Below are 19,215 nucleotides of genomic sequence, written 5' to 3'. Positions count from 1 at the left end.
AGATAATTTAAGAGTTTGTAGATTATACAAAACTTGGGATTACAGTAAATTGTGAAATTTGTTAGGCTGCTAACAGTAGGAATGTTCTGGATTGAAGCCCTATTACTCCACAAAATTTACCAAAAGTGTAAAGGTCCCATTGTATTACACAAATCATCAATTTGACTCTCTTTATTTGTGTTATGGAGAACGAAGATATTTCACCAAATTTATTCAATAAACTTAAAAATACCTTGCTTAATAAAAACAACTTCCGCAATTTTTCAAGCGACCATGAAGAATGTCTTCACATTCTTTCAAAATATTTTGAGAAGGCCTGAGCAAATTTAAAGATTTTCTCACAGGATTTTATATTATGACTAGGATTTTTCTGATCAGAATTATGCTCTGGATCTGCAGACTTTTTTTTAACTGCAAATTTTTAAGCTGTTAATCCCTAATTTGCCTCTCTTTTAATGTTTGAAATTCAAGCTATGTCTTCTTAAAAACTCTATCCTTTTCTTTTTCCTCTCTCTCTCTGAATTTCTCTTTACCTTTCCTTATATTAAAGTCATGTTTCTTTTAAAAGTTCCTTTTGCATTTCAAGCTGCTTTAACTGCAATTGCTTTCTCACTAATTCAAATGACCCACCAATTAGTGTGCCTATCTCCTTTTGTATGTCTAACAATCACACATGCTGTGCCAACATATTCATTATCTCTGCTTTCTTTAGTTTTTTTTAGGAAATCCCACATTTAACTCCATCTCCAATTCTACTACCTAAACTTGATTAAATCTTATAAACCAGTCAGGAGTAACCTCCTCTATCTTTAAAACAAAAGTTTTAGTTACTTCTAATGCCAACCTAATTTACTAATATGTGAAACCTAGCATCTCTTGAACTATCTACTATCAAATATTAATGCTGCTTGTCTCGCAGTGAATGTCCTATTTAAACATCGAGATGGTCAATTTCTTTCTCTTTGTTACTGTTATGTACAACAAGAGGCTTTCACCAGGTTTCTTCATTAAACTCCAAAATAACTTGCTTATTAAGAACAAACTTAATATTTAAACAAGTAAAACATGGTTTATTAACTAAAATATTATGCAGGCTTAAACTATACCTTTCTTAATTCTGTCACACACATGCACATTCATACACAGATAGAACAAGATACATAGCTGTGCAAAGGTTATGAAGATGCTAGAGCTTTAATGTTATGTTATCCGAGTTTTCTTCTTTGAAGAGAGGTTGTAAGGTAGAGGGCATGAACAGTCTACCAAAATCACATGAGTAAACTGCTTGGGAGGCCTTGTTTTTTTTAACACCATGGATGAGTGTGGCCACATCTCACAGATCAGGATTTCTGGGTTTTAGTTTCCCAGTAGTATCAGAGGCTATTGGTGTCTCCACGGGGTTAAATGTTTCAGTGAATGGCTCCTAGCTACTACTCCCAGAATTTTCTTACAATGTTTTTTCTCTCATAGAGTAGAGAACTACATGAGAAAATCTATCTGAATTGACCTTTTTGACAAGGGCTGTGTTTGTGGGATGTCGCTACATTGGAACAGCTAGTTAGCAATAGTTAGTGTATCTATTATTCTGCTGTTTTTCTGCTAAGTTTTTCTAAACTCCACTTTCTTTGGTTGTATTTTAACTACAGTTTTCAAATAAATTATATTTTGTTTAATGTTGAGCAGTTTGACCAGCCACATTTGCATCCAGAACAGGCACTTTGCATTTGCCTTTAAAAATAAGGAAAAGTTAGGGTCTGGGCTATCTTCTTAAAATATTTTGAAGGGGCCTTGTCTGGTCAATAATAAGGTACAACGCGTTTTGAAGAAAGTAAATAAATAAACCTCTTTAAGTTAAGGGTTCAAATCACAAGATAAGTGATTCAGCTTCTCACATTTAATTTCAACAAGTTGCCAAGTTGCTGTCGGATGCAAAATGATGGAAGATCTTCATTTTAGGTGAATCACCATTTAGACCCAGGTCTGTAAATTGAGTACTATGGTCAGCTTTCGAGTTTATGAGGAGCTCAGAACTATTGATTTCTGGGTCCATCTCATGTTCCTCACAAATATTTCCTTGACCTGTCTCTACAGCTGGTTTTCTTTGAAGCTATAATTTACTCTCGCTCACGCATACACAGATCTTTCTCTCCTGCTAGCTTCCTTCCAACCGAGCCACATCTTTGTGTGTCCTTAAAAAGTAACACTAGTTCAGAAGCCGTTGCTAGGCAACCTTCAGCATAAAGCCTCTTCCAAAAATCAGGTTGTTTGAATAATAGCAATTCAGGCTATGAGCATAAACTCTTATCCATGTTTTAAGAGCTTTGGGCTGTCTCCTTTCCAAATTTATTTGCTTTCACAGTAAGCAGCAAATAATCCACAGTCCTCCTTGACCTCTGACTTATTCTAGGAAATCACATGATAAAGTTTTGGCAACCCAGCAATGTGAAACTAGTTCATTTTTGAGTTTATACTGATATATATTGAATAGGAGAACAATTGCGCAAAATTTCACAATGGTGTTGATAAATTGGTGGACACCTGCACCAGAAGTGCATCATAACATCTTTGAACGGGTTGATGAGAAAATAACTAAAATGAAGGCTACTAAAGGCTGTACAAGAGCATGGAGACCTGGCTTGACTTGTACATAAACTGATAAAGGTCGCAGAACTTTTGGAGAGAGCTGGTAATAAAACATACAGTATTCTAAGGGGTATACAGTTGCAGAGCAGGAAGGCCATGCTAAACTTATAATAGACACTAATTAGACCTCAGCTGGAGTATTGTGTATAGTTTTGAACACCACACAACATGATTGATGAGAATACATTGGCGAGAATGCAGAAGACGTTTATAAAAATGATTCCATGGACGTGAAACGTCAGTTATCAGGATAATTAGACAAGTTGGGACTGCTTTCATTGCTCAAGGCTACGTGGTGATCAGATAGAAGCTTTCAAAATCATGAATTGCCCAGAAAGAGTAGATGTGGGGAAAATGTTTCCACTCATAAAGGAACCAGAAGGCACAGTTTAAAAATGTTTTGACGAAGAAACAAAAGCGAGGTGTGTCAAAAAAACTTTTTCAAACAGAATGCAATGCCTGGCATTGTGGAGAAGGTTGTTCAATTGAGAAGTTTAAGAGAGTATTTCATGATTATTGAAATACAAAGAGTTTGCAGGGATAGAGGGTAAAGGTAAGAAATTGGCATTAATCCAAAATGTTCACAGCACCAGGGCATACATAATGGAGATAATGGGAACTGCAGATGCTGGAGATTCCAAGATAATAAAATGTGAGGCTGGATGAACACAGCAGGCCAAGCAGCATCTCAGGAGCACAAAAGCTGACGTTTCGGGCCTAGACCCTTCATCAGAGAGGGGGATGGGGGGAGGGAACTGGAATAAATAGGGAGAGAGGGGGAGGCGGACCGAAGATGGAGAGTAAAGAAGATAGGTGGAGAGGGTGTAGGTGGGGAGGTAGGGAGGGGATAGGTCAGTCCAGGGAAGACGGACAGGTCAAGGAGGTGGGATGAGGTTAGTAGGTAGCTGGGGGTGCGGCTTGGGGTGGGAGGAAGGGATGGGTGAGAGGAAGAACCGGTTAGGGAGGCAGAGACAGGTTGGACTGGTTTTGGGATGCAGTGGGTGGGGGGGAAGAGCTGGGCTGGTTGTGTGGTGCAGTGGGGGGAGGGGATGAACTGGGCTGGTTTAGGGATGCAGTAGGGGAAGGGGAGATTTTGAAACTGGTGAAGTCCACATTGATACCATATGGCTGCAGGGTTCCCAGGCGGAATATGAGTTGCTGTTCCTGCAACCTTCGGGTGGCATCATTGTGGCAGTGCAGGAGGCCCATGATGGACATGTCATCAAGAGAATGGGAGGGGGAGTGGAAATGGTTCATCAAGAGAATGGGAGGGGGAGTGGAAATGGTTCATCAAGAGAATGGGAGGGGGAGTGGAAATGGTTCATCAAGAGAATGGGAGGGGGAGTGGAAATGGTTCATCAAGAGAATGGGAGGGGGAGTGGCCATTTCCACTCCCCCTCCCATTCTCTTGATGACATGTCCATCATGGGCCTCCTGCACTGCCACAATGATGCCACCCGAAGGTTGCAGGAACAGCAACTCATATTCCGCCTGGGAACCCTGCAGCCATATGGTATCAATGTGGACTTCACCAGTTTCAAAATCTCCCCTTCCCCTACTGCATCCCTAAACCAGCCCAGTTCATCCCCTCCCCCCACTGCACCACACAACCAGCCCAGCTCTTCCACCCCACCCACTGCATCCCAAAACCAGTCCAACCTGTCTCTGCCTCCCTAACCGGTTCTTCCTCTCACCCATCCCTTCCTCCCACCCCAAGCCGCACCCCCAGCTACCTACTAACCTCATCCCACCTCCTTGACCTGTCCGTCTTCCCTGGACTGACCTATCCCCTCCCTACCTCCCCACCTACACCCTCTCCACCTATCTTCTTTACTCTCCATCTTCGGTCCGCCTCCCCCTCTCTCCCTATTTATTCCAGTTCCCTCCCCCCATCCCCCTCTCTGATGAAGGGTCTAGGCCCGAAACGTCAGCTTTTGTGCTCCTGAGATGCTGCTTGGCCTGCTGTGTTCATCCAGCCTCACATTTTATTATCATACATAATGGAGCGTTGTTTCATTACAATTCTGTGATACTTTCAATCAGAGATCTGGCTGCAACACCAGTAAGGGTCACTGTTGCTGATGCTGCAGGATGTCTCCATGCTGAGGCATTCGTGCAGGAAACATTAGCTTTTTCCCGCTGAATGTGCCATTGTCAGACAGACAGCTCCTGGTTACAAGGGGGCTCCTGTTGTACTGTTGTAGCTCAGGAGGTGGAGGATGGGGTGCAGTCATTGCCAACAGTGTGCCTCTCAGTTAGCCATGAGCAACCGTAAAGGAGAGCCCCCTCTGCCCAGCCAGAAGTCTGCTGGATGTCCCCCAGGATTTAGCCAGCATTTTTACCATGCAGCAGTTGTCCCTCCTATAGTCACTAACATGCCAGAGAGGGCAGGAAATGTGTTGTAAGGGGGTAATTAATTGGCTAACTTTGTACTGTGCTTCTAGTCAGTGGTTGGCCACACTAATGAGACTCCAACCATCGAAAATATCTCATAGTGGTAAAAAGATGTCGGGCCCCTCTCCCAGTTAGCTCCATTGCTACTTTGCGAGGTTTCTTGGTGAAAGATAGCACTAATGCCAACCATTACTCAACCTTGTATTTATTTATAGAATTAAGCATGATAATCATATGCCCCTTAACTGGTAGAAGCAGTATGCCTGTCTTTACAAGTGGTCAATTGTAAAGTTAATTAATGTCCACCATCTGCAGACATCAAAAATGATTAATAGACAATTAACAGAGAATAAACAGGTCCATATAACAAAAAGAGGCAAGAGAAAGTCTTGCACTCTGGGGCACTACCACCAGCAATATTGCTTTCTGTTTGCTCCATGAGGATTTACTCTTTCTGACAATGGCAGATGAACACTGCAGGAAGTTTCAGTGCAAGTTCCAGTTGGCATGACTGTTGCAATAACAACTTGTGAGATTGCAATCCAAGCACTTTTAATCATTACTGCGAGTTGGAAACAAAACACAAAGGCACCATTCGAACCATATGTCGAAGACATATTCCAACTGCTGGCTCAGGATTTATTTTTCAATTCCTTGCACAATCACTGCATATTTTACCGCATTTTGTCAAGTAGGTTTTCTTGCATCCCAAGACTCAAGTAATGCATGAACTCTTGAGCTGGCCCAGTCCATAAAAGCATTAATTTGTCTGTGTGAATTATGAGCTTGGAGAATGATTTGTCAGGTACCAGTGTGTATTTACATGTGCGTCTTTAATTTTGCAAGTTTACTACTTTGGATGGTTTTCAGTCAATATGCAGGTAGCATTGCTTGTTCATCTGTGCTTTGATGACCAATCTGTTACTTTTCCATATTTAGTTCGGGTCCGATGTATGTTGTGCAGAGATGGGTCTCATTAAGCCTTTTACTGCCTTCACTTCAAAGGAGAAGATTAAATAAATGAAATTCTCCAGATCTCTTTCAAAGGAGTTGAAAAGTTCTTCTTCCCATTAACTGCTTGTCTGTGCTTTATTTTCTCTTCTGGCTAACTGATACATTAGAGCGCAGCTTCAATTGCACGGGTGGGAATCTGAAAGCTTTCCATGCATGTCTGGAGTCAAGCAGGGGCTGCCCTCTCCACTCTGCCTATATGCGTATTCTATAGAGTTTTGCAACCAGTCCATCAGTAAGGATGTAGGCATAAAGAGGGATGACTATTTCTGCTAGTGGAGGCACTCAAGATGCTCCATGTACATGCATGACAAAACCATCTTCTGCTCGGGTCCACAGTTGGCATGCCAACTGTTTAGCATCTGTGACCAATTCAATCTAACATCAGGAAGCAAGGCAAACCAAGGCAAAAGCAAGACTATGTTCTTTGGGAACAAATATACTTAAACAAATACTTGCTTCTATTCATGTTAGAATGTAAGACTCCAAATAATAAAAAAGAAGTGATGAAGATTCATCACACTAGTGCTGGGTAATCATGGAGAACCTCTACTGAGGGTTCCTTGAGTCTATTAAAGACAGCCCAATAAAATCAGACACGATTCTCCTCCCTAGCATCTCAATGCAAGTGGCCCATCACACACCACCTCAGATCCTCTTTGGAGTCTTACGTTCTGAAACCCTAGACGTACCAACTCCATAACCAAAAAAAAACCCAATGACCTACAGATGCTGGAAATTAGAACCAATATCAGAAATTGCTGGAAAAACTGAGAAGGTCAAGCAGCATCTGTGGAGAGAAAGCAGAGTTAATATTTCAGGTCCAGTGACCCTTCTCCAGAATTATTCTTCATAACCATTTGTGTTTTTTTAAATATTATCTTTTTGATGTTGGTGTCACTGGCTAGGTCAGAATTCATTGCCTGTTCTGAATTGCTTAGAGGGCAGTTAAGACTCATCCATTTTGCACTGGCTCTGGAACCACAGTTAATCGAAAAGACCGAATAAGAATGGCACATCAAAATGCACTAGAGAACCAGTTGTCAAATGGTTGCCATTATGCTAGCTTTATAAATCAAATTTTTCTGAATTAGAATTTTATCATTTACCATGGTGGAATTCAAATTTAAGTCCCAAGACTTTGGTCTACTGTCCTACATTACTATTCCAGTGATACTGCCTTCACGACACTCCCCTGTGGCTGTAGACCTAAGAGTGACCACCACTCCAACATAAAATGGGATGACAAAGCTGCGTGCCAATCTATTTTTTATTCATTTGAGATAAGGGCACTACTGGCTAAGGCAGCATTTTTTTTTATTGATTGTCCAGAGAGCAGTTTGAGAGTCAACCACATTGCTGTGGATTTGGAGTTACATGTAGACCAGACCACGTAAGGATGGCAGTTAACTCCCCTATAGCACATAAGGTTTTTCCTGAAAATTGACAATGGGATCATGGTCATTATTAGGTCAATAATTCCAGATTTTTATTGAATTCAAATTCCACCATCTGCCATGGCAGGATTCAAACGCAGGGTGTCAACAGGGTCTCGGGATTAATAGTCCAGCAAGAATATGATGAGACCATTGCTTCCCCTAGTCTGATCAACAGCTCTCTAAGGACACAATTTCCCCCTGAGATGAGGGTGGACATTGAGAATAAAATATCTGTAGGCAGCCAGTATTTTGGGAGGGACATCCCAGTTGGGTTTTATGTAGGTGATGGGGGGAGTTGTTTTCCAGAAACACAGCACCTCTTAAAATCCAAAACATGAAAATTTTGAGAAACCAGATGAGAAAATATTAAGCAGAGCTGGGATCTAGGAGATAATAGAAAAGAAGGAATGAGTCTATTGCATATAAGAAGGTGTAGAACTGGATGAACACAACAGGCCAAGCAGCATCTTAGGAGCAGGAAAGTTGATGTTTCGGGCCTAGACGCTTCTTCAGAAATGAAGAAGAATGGTCTAGGCCCGAAACGTCAGCTTTCCTGCTCCTAAGATGCTGCTTGGCCTGTTGTGTTCATCCAGTTCTACACTTTCTTATCTCGGATTCTCCAGCATCTGCAGTTCCTAGTATCTATGAGTGTATTGCATTTTTCCTGAACTTTATTCCATGTGTCATGAGCATCTCAAAGCTCTTCACTTCCAATCAATGTTTTGGAAACTGATGTTTCCAAGATATCACCAAGGGCCACATTAGTCTTTACAAATCCTGCATGTTTCTATCCTCCCATGCCTCCCTGTAACTGTCCCTAAGAAGTTAAAAAGTACATTACTTCAGCCAGTATAGAGCCAATACAATTCTAAAATGAAACACGAAAAAATAATTGTCACAATTATACACAAATATTTTTCAGAAACTTTCATCCAGTCCACTAATCTGAATATCCCTTGCGTAGCACACCAATAATTCTTAACGATTTTCAGGTATTTTTTGTGATGTTACCATGGAATAAAGAGGTGTATTTTGTCCTGGTCTTTTTGTGAAGAGAGAGAAGTAGTGGGTGGTCTGTTTCAAGCCAATTAAGTAAACACCTTGTGAGGCCTTGCATTTTTGTTTTAAATGTTGGAACAATAGAAGCAGCATGAATGGGTGGGGTTAAACTTCCAGAAAACTAGGATTTTCGTTTAATTTTCAGTAGCTGTTGTGGTTTAGAAGCTGTTACATATCTCTTCCTGTTAAACAAAACACTTGCATTCTCTTTCTCTCTGTCTCCCTCTCTCTCAGAGTTTTGATGTTCTTCCTTTCTGGACTAGAGAACTGCATGTGATTCAATCCATTTTCCTGAATTTGTCTTTGCCAGTGGTGTGTTTATGTGATGTCGCCATATTGGAACAGTTGCTGCTTAGTAGTTAAATAACCTATTATTTGGTTAAGTTTTCCAAAATAGCTGTTATTCCAGTTCTTCTTTCTTTCATCTGTATTTTAAGTATATTGTAAGAATAAAGCGTGTTTTCCTTCAAGCCTTATTACTAATGAAATTGCATCTGGAACACAATACCTTATATTTGCCTTTAAAAATAAGAAAAGGTTGGGGTCTAGGCTATCATCTTAATATATTTTTAGGCGATTTGGCCTGGTCCATAACGGTGTGACAAAAATACAAGTTATGTTAAAGTTAATTATAAATTCCCTGAGCGTAATAAAATGTACTGGAGATTCAAGGGATACCAAGAACATCTGTGGTCTATTGGAGATAGTCAGAGAGTGATCACTGGAAAAAGTACAGAGAGAGCTGGAGAAACTCAGCAGGTCTGGCAGCATCTCCAGAGAAAGAAACAGAGTTAACTGTGTGACCGTATGACATATCCTGTATGACTGCTTAAGAGTTCTAAAGTATGATAATATTTTTTACATTAATATATGTTACTAACAGATATTTCCATTTTAAAAGTCCATATAATAGTAATTAAGCTAAAATGGCCTCAAGATCTAGGCCACAAATGGACATGTATATTGCAGTGAACTGTTCTACACCACAAGACCATCAAATATAAGAGCAGAATTAGGCCATTCAACCCATCCAGTCTGCTCTGCCATTCAATCATGGCTGACGTGTTTCTTAACTCCATTCTCTTGCCTTCTCCCTGTAACCTTTGATCCCCTTACCAATCAAGAAACTGTCTCTTGTCTTAAATATACTCAATGACTTGATCTTCACAGCAGTTAGTCCCACAGATTAACCACCTTCAGGGTGACAAAATTCCTCTCCAGCTCAGTTGTACAGGGTCGTCCCTTCATTCTAAAGTTGCACCCTCATGTCCACATCTCTTCCACTAATGAAAATATCTTCTCCATGTTTACCCTCTCCAGGCTGCTCAGTGTTCTGCAAGTTTCAATCAGATGCCCTCTCATCTTTCTAAACTCCATCAAGACAGATCCAAAATACACAACCACACCTCATATGACAAGCCCTTTAGACCCAGAACCATTCTTGAGAACCTCCTCTGAAACACCTCTAATGAATGGAAGCGCACCCTACCTTAGAAACAGGGCCCAAAACTACTCACAATATTCCAAACGTCTTATACAGTCTCAGCAGTGCATCACCTCTCTTGCAATCTAGCCGTCTCAAAATGAATGCCTACATTGCATTTGCCTTCCGGACTGCCAACTGAACCTGCAGGTTAACCTTAAGAGATTTCTGGATTGGAACTCCCAAGTTCTTTTGTGCCTCAGATTCCTGAAGCCTTTCCCCATTTAGAAAATAGACTATGATTAGATTAGATTCCCTACAGTGTGGAAACAGGTCCTTCGGCCCAACAAGTCCATACTGCCCCTTGGAGCAATCCACCCAGACCCATCCCCCTATAACCCACACACCCCTGAACACTACAGGCAATTTAGCATGGCCGATCCACCAAGCCTGCACATCTTTGAACTGTGGGAGGAAACTGGAGCACCCGGAGGAAACCCACACAGACTCAGGGAGAATGTGCAAACTCCACACAGACAGTTACCCGAGGCTCGAATCGAACCCGGGTTCCTGGCGCTGTGAGGCTGCAGTGCTAACCACTGAGCCACTGTGCCGCCCCGCGGTGGATCAGCCATTAGGTGGATTGGCCATGCTAAATTGCCCATAGTATTCAGGGGTGTGTGGGTTATAGTGGGCATGGGTCTGAGTGGGAAGCTCCAAGGGGCAGTGTGGAATTGTTGGGCAAACGGGCCTGTTTCCACACTGTAGGGAATCTAATCTATGCCTCTCTGCTTCCCAACAAAGTGCATAACGTCACACTTACACACATTGTATTCCATCTGCCAATTCTTTGTTCATTCTCCTAGCCAGCCCAAGTCATTTTGCAGCTTCCCTGTTTCCCAACAAAACCTGCTTCTCCCTCTATCTTTGTGACATCTGCAAAATTAGCAACAATGCCTTCAGTTCATTCATCCCAGTTGTTAATGTATAACATGAATATTCGTGGTCCCAACACAGAGCCTTGTGGAACTCCATTAGTCACCAGCTGACTTCCTGAGAACTATGCCTTTACGCCACTGTCTGCCTTCTGATAGTCAGCCAATCCTCTCTCCATGCAAATGTTTAGCAACCTCCATGTCAAAGTTTTCTGGATATCTGCATTGACCATGTCTGCTGGCTGCCCTCTGTCTAACTTTCTCATTACCTCCTCCTGCTCTGCCATTCAATCATGGCTGACGTGTTTCTTAACTCCATTCTCTTGCCTTCTCCCTGTAACCTTTGATCCCCTTACCAATCAAGAAACTGTCTCTTGTCTTAAATATACTCAATGACTTGATTCCAACAAATCCTCCCTTTGACAAAGCTGTGCTGACTCAGCCCTATTTTACCACGCAGTTTCAAGTACTCCACAATCTCAACCTTAATGAAGGACTCTAAAATCTTACCAGCAAGGTAACTGGCCTGAACTTTCTTGCCTTCTGCTTCTCCTCCTCTTAAACATGGGTGATACTTCATCCATTTTCCAATCCTCTGGAACCCTCCAAGACTCCAGTGGTCCCTGAAAAATCACAACCAATGTCTCAATTGACAAAAAAGGTGACTTTTAGAATGTGCCTAAAGCGCCACGCAACACAATGGGTCCTTCTAAAGAGTTTCCTGCCTCGACAGACATCAGAATGGGAAATATTCCAGGTGACAACTATGGCATTTGAAAAGAAAAACAGAAGTTGCCAGAAAAGGTCAGCAGGTCTGGCAGCATCTGTGAAGAAAAACATCAGAGTTAACGTTTCAGGTCCGCTGACTCCAAGTTCTGAGGAAGGGTCACCAGACCCGAAACAACAACTGAGTTTTTATTCACAGACGCTGCCAGACCTGCTGAGCTTTTCCAGCAACTTCTGTTTTTGTTCCTTATTTACAGCATCCACAGTTCTTTTGGTTTTTATTACAGCATTTGAAAAGCTGGTTTCTCAGCTAAATGACAGTTCTAGACCAAAACATATGCACAAATCAGATTTTACAGTTGAAAGGTAACTCAACAATCTAAAGCAGGCACTTGTCAATGCAGACTTGAGGGGATGAAAGGACGTTTCCACATGTATGATTCCTATCAAAGTTGAAAATGTATAATACTGATTGTCAAATCATTGTAGTGGGCAGAACTCTAAGAACAAGGATTTCTGAAACCACATTCTGAGAGGAATTGTGACAAAGGGAAAATGGTATAAAGGATACGATTACCACTCTCTGGAGGGAAAGTCTGGCAAAAGGTGTTAAAAGCACACTGCTGGTAAAGAATAAAGTGCTTTTCCTCCCTCCCAAAGTCGCTGTTCTAAGTATAAGAAGACACGATGTGTTCAACATGAAGCCATGATAGCTGCTGGTCCAGACCTCAAATGTTAATCTTGTGATCAAGGATAATGGGAACTGCAGATGCTGGAGAATCCGAGATAACAAGGTGTGGAGCTGGATGAACACAGCAGGCCAAGCAGCATCTCAGGAGCAGGAAAGCTGACGTTTCGGGCCTAGACCCTTCATCAGAAAGGTCTAGGCCCGAAACGCCAGCCTTTGTGCTCCTAAGGTGCTGCTTGGCCTGCTGTGTTCATCCAGCTCCACACTTTGTTATCTCAAATGTTAATCTCTTCTTTCCGAAAACAAGAAGTTCAAACAAAGACCCCTAATGGTCTTTGACTAACAGTTATGGAAACTGTCTCATAAGTATTTCGTTGCTTGTCTGTGCTTGTTTCAATTGTGAAATCCACAATTTCTTGTGAACAATTTCATCATTTTTTATTCCTGAGGAACTTTCAATACTAAATTGCAGTAAACTGACCTTCAAGTTGCTTAAGTAAGAAGTCTGAAATGCTGTTCTGTTTTAACTTGAATCATGGTAAATCAATGTGGAGTCCACTCAAGTTATGTTCATCTATATCGGCTGATCAAGTAAATAGGCAGTTCTCGTGTTGTGACACTACGCTCAGAAAAGGTGACAAACAACCCCAGGAAATGGCAAATACATCAGCAACAGGTAAAATAATATCAATTACTTTACGACTAAGCTACAGGAAATTTGCAAATTCACTTCTCAGCAAGAATATAATTTTGAGCAGGTGCTGTCTTTTGCAGGAAGTTTTCCAAATGATGATCTGTCTGCCTTCTAAGTGAAACATCCCATGGTAATTCAGTTTTTATATGGTGACTGTGAGCTCTGCCTCACTATCAACTCTCTTGATGTCTCTGCTTTCGGTGTTTTGTCACACTGCTTATCGGACATCCCCTACTTGATGATCAGAAATTTCCTCCCATTAGATTTTAGAAAAATTATGCTTAGTCTTTGCTGTCTATCACAAATGCTGTCCTCTAGATATTGACTCCATCCTTTTCTTGGCCAACACTGGAGCCTTAATAAACCACTGGCAATCTTGGTGTCATGTGTGATCCTGAAATGAGCTTCCAAAAACATATTCACACCATCACCAACATTTCCACTTTCCACCTCTGTAACGTTACACATTTCCCTCAATTCAGCTCACTTGAAAGAGGGAGATGATGGCCTAGTGGTACTACTGCTGGACTGTTAATCCAGAAAACCAAATAATGTTCTATGGGGACCCGGGTTTGAATCCTGCCATGGCCGATGGTGGAATTTGAATTCAATGCATGCCTGGAATTGAGAATTTTATGATAAGCAAGAATCCATTGTTGATTGTCAGGAAAAAAACCCATCCGATTCACTAATGTCCATTAGGGAAGGAAACTGGTCTGTCCAGGCCCACAGCAATGTGGTTGACACTTAACTGCCCTTGGAGTATTTAGGGACAGACAATAAATGCTGCCTGGCCAGCAAGGCCCTCATCACATGAATGAAGAAAGAATAAAATTACTGCTGAAACCCTCACCCATTCCTTTGACACTTCTAGTTCTAACCATTCCAGTTGTCTCCTGGCTGACCTTCCATGTTCCATCCTACCTCAAATTGCACATATCCGAACTCTCTAACACGTGTCTTAAATCACATCAAATCCCGTTCACACGCCATACTGGCCTACATTCACACTTGGTCTACTGAAGGCTAATGACATCAATGAATCAGCTGCATTTGAGTAGTTACTATGGCCACTTTGGAAAAGCTATTCATTCCCCATCTGTGTGAAGAGTAGTGTCCCTATCCCTGGACTAGGATGTCTAGGTTCAAGACCCACAAAAGGACCTCATTGCCACAGGGGATTATAGTAACTTGACCAAATGGATTGTGCCTCAGTCTGTTGACCTTTCTAGTATGCCAATCACAGGTGGTTAGAGCGGCAATGTTCCCTAGTCACCTCTAACTCTGTAGTGGCTGCAGTGCAACACTCTCCCTGCATTAAAGAACTTCACACAGGTTCTTGCCATTAGCAAATAACATCCTCGTTCCAAGTGATTACCACATGTGCAAAGAATGTAAGTGAAAAGTCACTTTGCAATACACACACTGGACAGGTGAATCAATGTATAAAGCATAACACATTCAAATTTTCCTCATATATATCCTGTCTCATCCTGAATATTCATGCTCTAAGATAAATGACATAAAGAAATGAATGTGAAAAATACATGCAATGTTTTCAAGAATTCTTGACTGCCAGTGAACTAACGTAATCTTGAAAGATCAAGTGGTTTTTGAAATAACTGCACAGAGGCCAATATCTGTCACCAGTCACCCTTTATTTACATGTGCACAGTACACTGGCTGTGGTCACTCAGCTCGGATTCAATCCCTGGTGAGGAGACTCTGAATTGCCTGTTTATATCTGATGCCCATGGCTCCCTGATTGGCCCAGGTTAACAACACCAGTCAAGGATCTCATAGTCAATAGATCCACCTGGTTCCAATCACTACAGTTTTGTTCCGTGCTAGACCAATTAATAAATCCATAATAATCATAGAGGCATGGGAACGTGACCCTCCACATTCTTCCACTCGGAAAATTTCACTGGAGATGCAGAATAAGGCAGTTGATGGCTGTATTGTTTTTTAAAAAGTCCATTTCCTGAAACAAATCCTTTGAGGGCATGGGGATTAAGGATAGTAGCACATTGAGACAGCCTTTAATTGTGCTTTGCGAAAAGGAGTCAGAAAGGGAACCGTGTCGGGGTGTGAGCAGCTGCAGCTGCTGATTGTAAACTCTTTGAGTTCAATCACTTTTGGGTTTCATGCATCAATCACAAAAGTTTAACTGACCACTCAAAATTTAATTTGTTTGAAAAGTATGAGTCTTCTTCGAATCTGGAGATGGAGCTAGCCTGTGACATGAACAAATGGGAGGCATTGAGATCTTGCAAGTAACTGTTTGCACCAAAGTGAGTAGCCCAGTGTTGATCTTTCTTGAGGTGAGTATTGCTTTTGTGCACGAGTCTGACTGAACATAGAATGTACTGAACAATGAATGGTGCAGCACACATAGGCATCATTTCACAAATCAGATGCGTTCCAGCTCTCTGAAAGGTCAATTCTACTTTCTGAACCAGAGACAGTTTTTTGGAGCAGGTTTAAAAGCACATTCCTGAAAAAGCCAATAAGGGTGGAAAAAAAGAAAATTGCAGCAAGTAAAAAAAGATCCATGACTGCACTTTTGTTTACAGTGATTTAGGATCTGATAGGCACTATCTGAAATTGTGGTGACACAGATTCACCTATGACTTCCAAAGAGAAATTGGGTACGGAATTAAAAAGGGGTCATTGAAAGGGCATTTCTGAATGTATTTTTCCCAAATGCAGAAAAAAAATTCTGGTTAATGGTGGGGGAGGATGGTAGAGGAGGAAAAATCAGTGTCATTTTATCAAATTGAATTAACAGCAGCATGCCTGTTAAGTCTGATTTTCTCAGGGCACCTTAGACTCTTTAAGACTCAAACAGGAATGGACTTTACTAAAAGAAAACATCAACAACAAACTGGTTTGGTGTTTGTCTCACTGCAACCGACAGCAGATCCAGTTCGCTGGCCCAGCTAACGGAAGCAGGCATCACCTCAAGTGCTTTATCAGACTGAAAAAAAAACCCAACAAACTGTGGATGCTGGAAATCAGACACAAAAACAGAGCTTCATCGGAAAACTCAACTGCTCTGGCAGCATCTGTGGAGAGAAAGCAGAGTTACTATTAATGATAACAAAGTGTGGAGCTGGATGAACACAGCAGGCCAAGCAGCATCTCAGGAGCACAAAAGCTGACGTTTCGGGCCTAGACCCTTCATCAGAGAGGGGGATGGGGAGAGGGAACTGGAATAAATAGGGAGAGAGGGGGAGTTAGACTGATGATTGAGAGAAAAGAAGATAGGTAGAGAGGAGAGTATAGGTGAGGAGGGAGGGAGGGGATAGGTCAGTCCAGGGAAGATGGACAGGTCAAGGAGGCGGGATGAGGTGGTAGTTAGGAAATGGCGGTGCGGCTTGGGGTGGGAGGAAGGGATGGGTGAGAGGAAGAACAGGTTAGGGAAGCGGAGACAGGCTGGGCTGGTTTTGGGATGCAGTGGGGGGAGGGGACGAACTGGGCTGGTTGTGGGATGCGGTGGGCGAAGGGGAGATTTTGAAGCTTGTGAAGTCCACATTGATACCATTGGGCTGCAGGGTTCCCAAGCGGAATATGAGTTGCTGTTCTTGCAACCTTCGGGTGGCATCATTGTGGCACTGCAGGAGGCATGATGGACATGTCATCTGAGGAATGGGAGGGGGAGTTAAAATGGTTCGCGACTGGGAGTTGCAGTTGTTTGTTGCGAACCGAGCGGAGGTGTTCTGCAAAGCAGTCCCCAAGCCTCCGCTTGGTTTCCCCAATGTAGAGGAAGCCACACCGGGTACAATGGATACATTATACCACATTGGCAGATGTGCAGGTGAACATCTGCTTGACATGGAAGGTAATCTTGGGGCCTGGGATGGGGGTGAGGCAGGAGGTGTGGGGGCAAGTGTAGCATTTCCTGCGGTTGCAGGGGAAGGTGCCGGGTGTGGTGGAGTTGGAGGAGAGTGTGGAGCGGACAAGGGAGTTACGGAGAGAGTGGTCTCTCCGGATGGCAGACAAGGGTGGGGATGGAAAAGTGTCTTGGGTGGTGGTGTCGGATTGTAGATGGCGGAAGTGTCGGAGGATGATGAGTTGTATCCGGAGGTTGGTGGGGTGGTATGCGAGAACGAGGGGTATTCTCTGGGGGTGGTTGTGGCAGGGGCGGGGTGTGAGGGATGTGTTGCAGGAAATGCGGGAGATGCGGTTAAGGGCGTTCTCAACCACTGTGGGGGGAAAGTTGCGGTCCTTGAAGAACTTGGACATCTGGGATGTGCGGGAGTGGAATGCCTCATTGTGGGAGCAGATGTGGCGGAGGCGGATGAATTGGCAATAGGGGATGGAATTTTTGCAGGAGGGTGGGTGGGAGGAGGTGTATTCTAGGTAGCTGTGGGAGTCGTTGGGCTTGAAATGGACATCAGTTTCTAGCTGGTTACCTGAGATGGAGACTGAGAGGTCCAGGAAGGTGAGGGATGTGTTGGAGATGTCCCAGGTGAACTTGAGGTTGGGGTGTAAGGTGTTGGTGAAGTGGATGAACTGTTCGAGCTCCCCTGGGGAGCAAGAGGCTGCGCCGATACAGTCATCAATGTAACGGAGGAAGAGGTGGGGTTTGGAGCCTGTGTAGGAGCGGAAGAGGGACTTTTCCACGTAACCTACAAAGAGGCAGGCATAGCTGGGGCCCATGCGGGTGCCCATGGCCACCCCCTTTGTCTGTAGGAAGTGGGAGGAATCGAAAGAGAAGTTGTTGAGGGTGACCCTCCTTCAGAACTGAGTAAATGATTTATTTGAAAGTATGAATGATTTTCATTGTCACATATATGTTACAGTGACAAAAACAGTAAAATAGTGAAAAGTTTTCACACTATCACCACAATTGATTGTAGCTAAGAAAAGGTTGGCCTATATGCTAAAGATGGGACAGGGGAGGGGAGATGTAAATGATACGTGGAGCTGGAGCCTGGACACAGCAAGAGAGAGAACAATATTTGGGCAGGCTTACTTCCTGTTCTCTCTCTCTGGGGTCCATCTCCACCTAAAAATTTATTCCTATCCCCATCTAAACCTCTGCATATGAACAAAACTTTTACTAACTACAATCAGTTCTGAAGAAGGGTCTTTAGAATATTATAAATCATTGAAATCGCAAGAATTGCAGACGCTGGAGTCAGTGATAACAAAGTATGAAGCTGAAGGAACATATCAGGCTAGGCAGCATCAGAGGAGCAGGAAAGCTGCTGTTTCAGGTTGGGACACTTCTTCAGAAATGGGGAGGTGGAAGGGAGCTCTGAAATAAATTTAGGGAGGAGGGGGAGGGGCTGGGCAAGGTAGGTGGGATGTTGATAGGTGAATGCAGGTAGGGAGTGGTGGGGATTGGTCAGTCAGGTGGGTAGGGTGGATAGGTGGGAGAGAAGACAGACAGGTTGTGTCAGGTCAAGGAGGTGGGGATGAGAGGGAGGGTTCGCCTTGGGATGAGGCTGAGGGTGGGGAGTTTTGAAACTGGTGAAATCGACGTTTAGGCCATTGGGCTGTAGACTCCTGAGGTGGAATATGAGGTGTTGCTCCTCCAGTTTGTGGGTGGTGTTGTTGTGACACTGGAGGAGGCCCAGGGTGAACATGTCACTCAGAGAGTGGGAGGGTGAGTTAAAATCTTTTGTGACCGGGGTGTGTTGTTGCTTGTCGTGTACAGAGTGCAGATGTTATTAAAAACGGACTCCTGAGTTTCCGTTTGGTCTCACCGATATAGAGGAGGCCACATCGGGTGCAGCGGATGCAGTAGACCAAGTCAACAGACGTCTGGTCACAAAACATTTTAACTCCCCCTCCCACTCCCTGGGGTGGCATGTCCATCCTGGGCCTCCTCCAGTGTCACAACGATAACACCCGCAAACTGGAGGAGCAGCTCCTCATATTCTGCCTCAGGAGCTTACAGCCTGATGGTCTCAATGTGGGCTTTACCAGTTTCAAAATCTCCCCAACCCCAGCATCATCCCATGGCCAACCCTCCTTCTCATCCCTGCCCCCTTGACCTGACACAACCTGTCCATCTTCTCTCCCACCTATCTGCCCCTTCCACCTCACTGACCAATCCCCACTACTCTCTACTTGCACTCACCTATCACCATCCCACCTACCTTCCCCAGCCCCACCTCTCTTCTCTATTTATTTCTGAGATTGGTTCCCCCTCCCTATTTCTGAAGAAGGGTCCCAACCCGAAAAGTCAG

The sequence above is a fragment of the Stegostoma tigrinum genome, chromosome 8 (genome assembly GCF_030684315.1).
Source record: "Stegostoma tigrinum isolate sSteTig4 chromosome 8, sSteTig4.hap1, whole genome shotgun sequence".
NCBI lineage: Eukaryota > Metazoa > Chordata > Chondrichthyes > Orectolobiformes > Stegostomatidae > Stegostoma > Stegostoma tigrinum.
Note: the sequence above shows the minus strand (reverse complement) of the source record.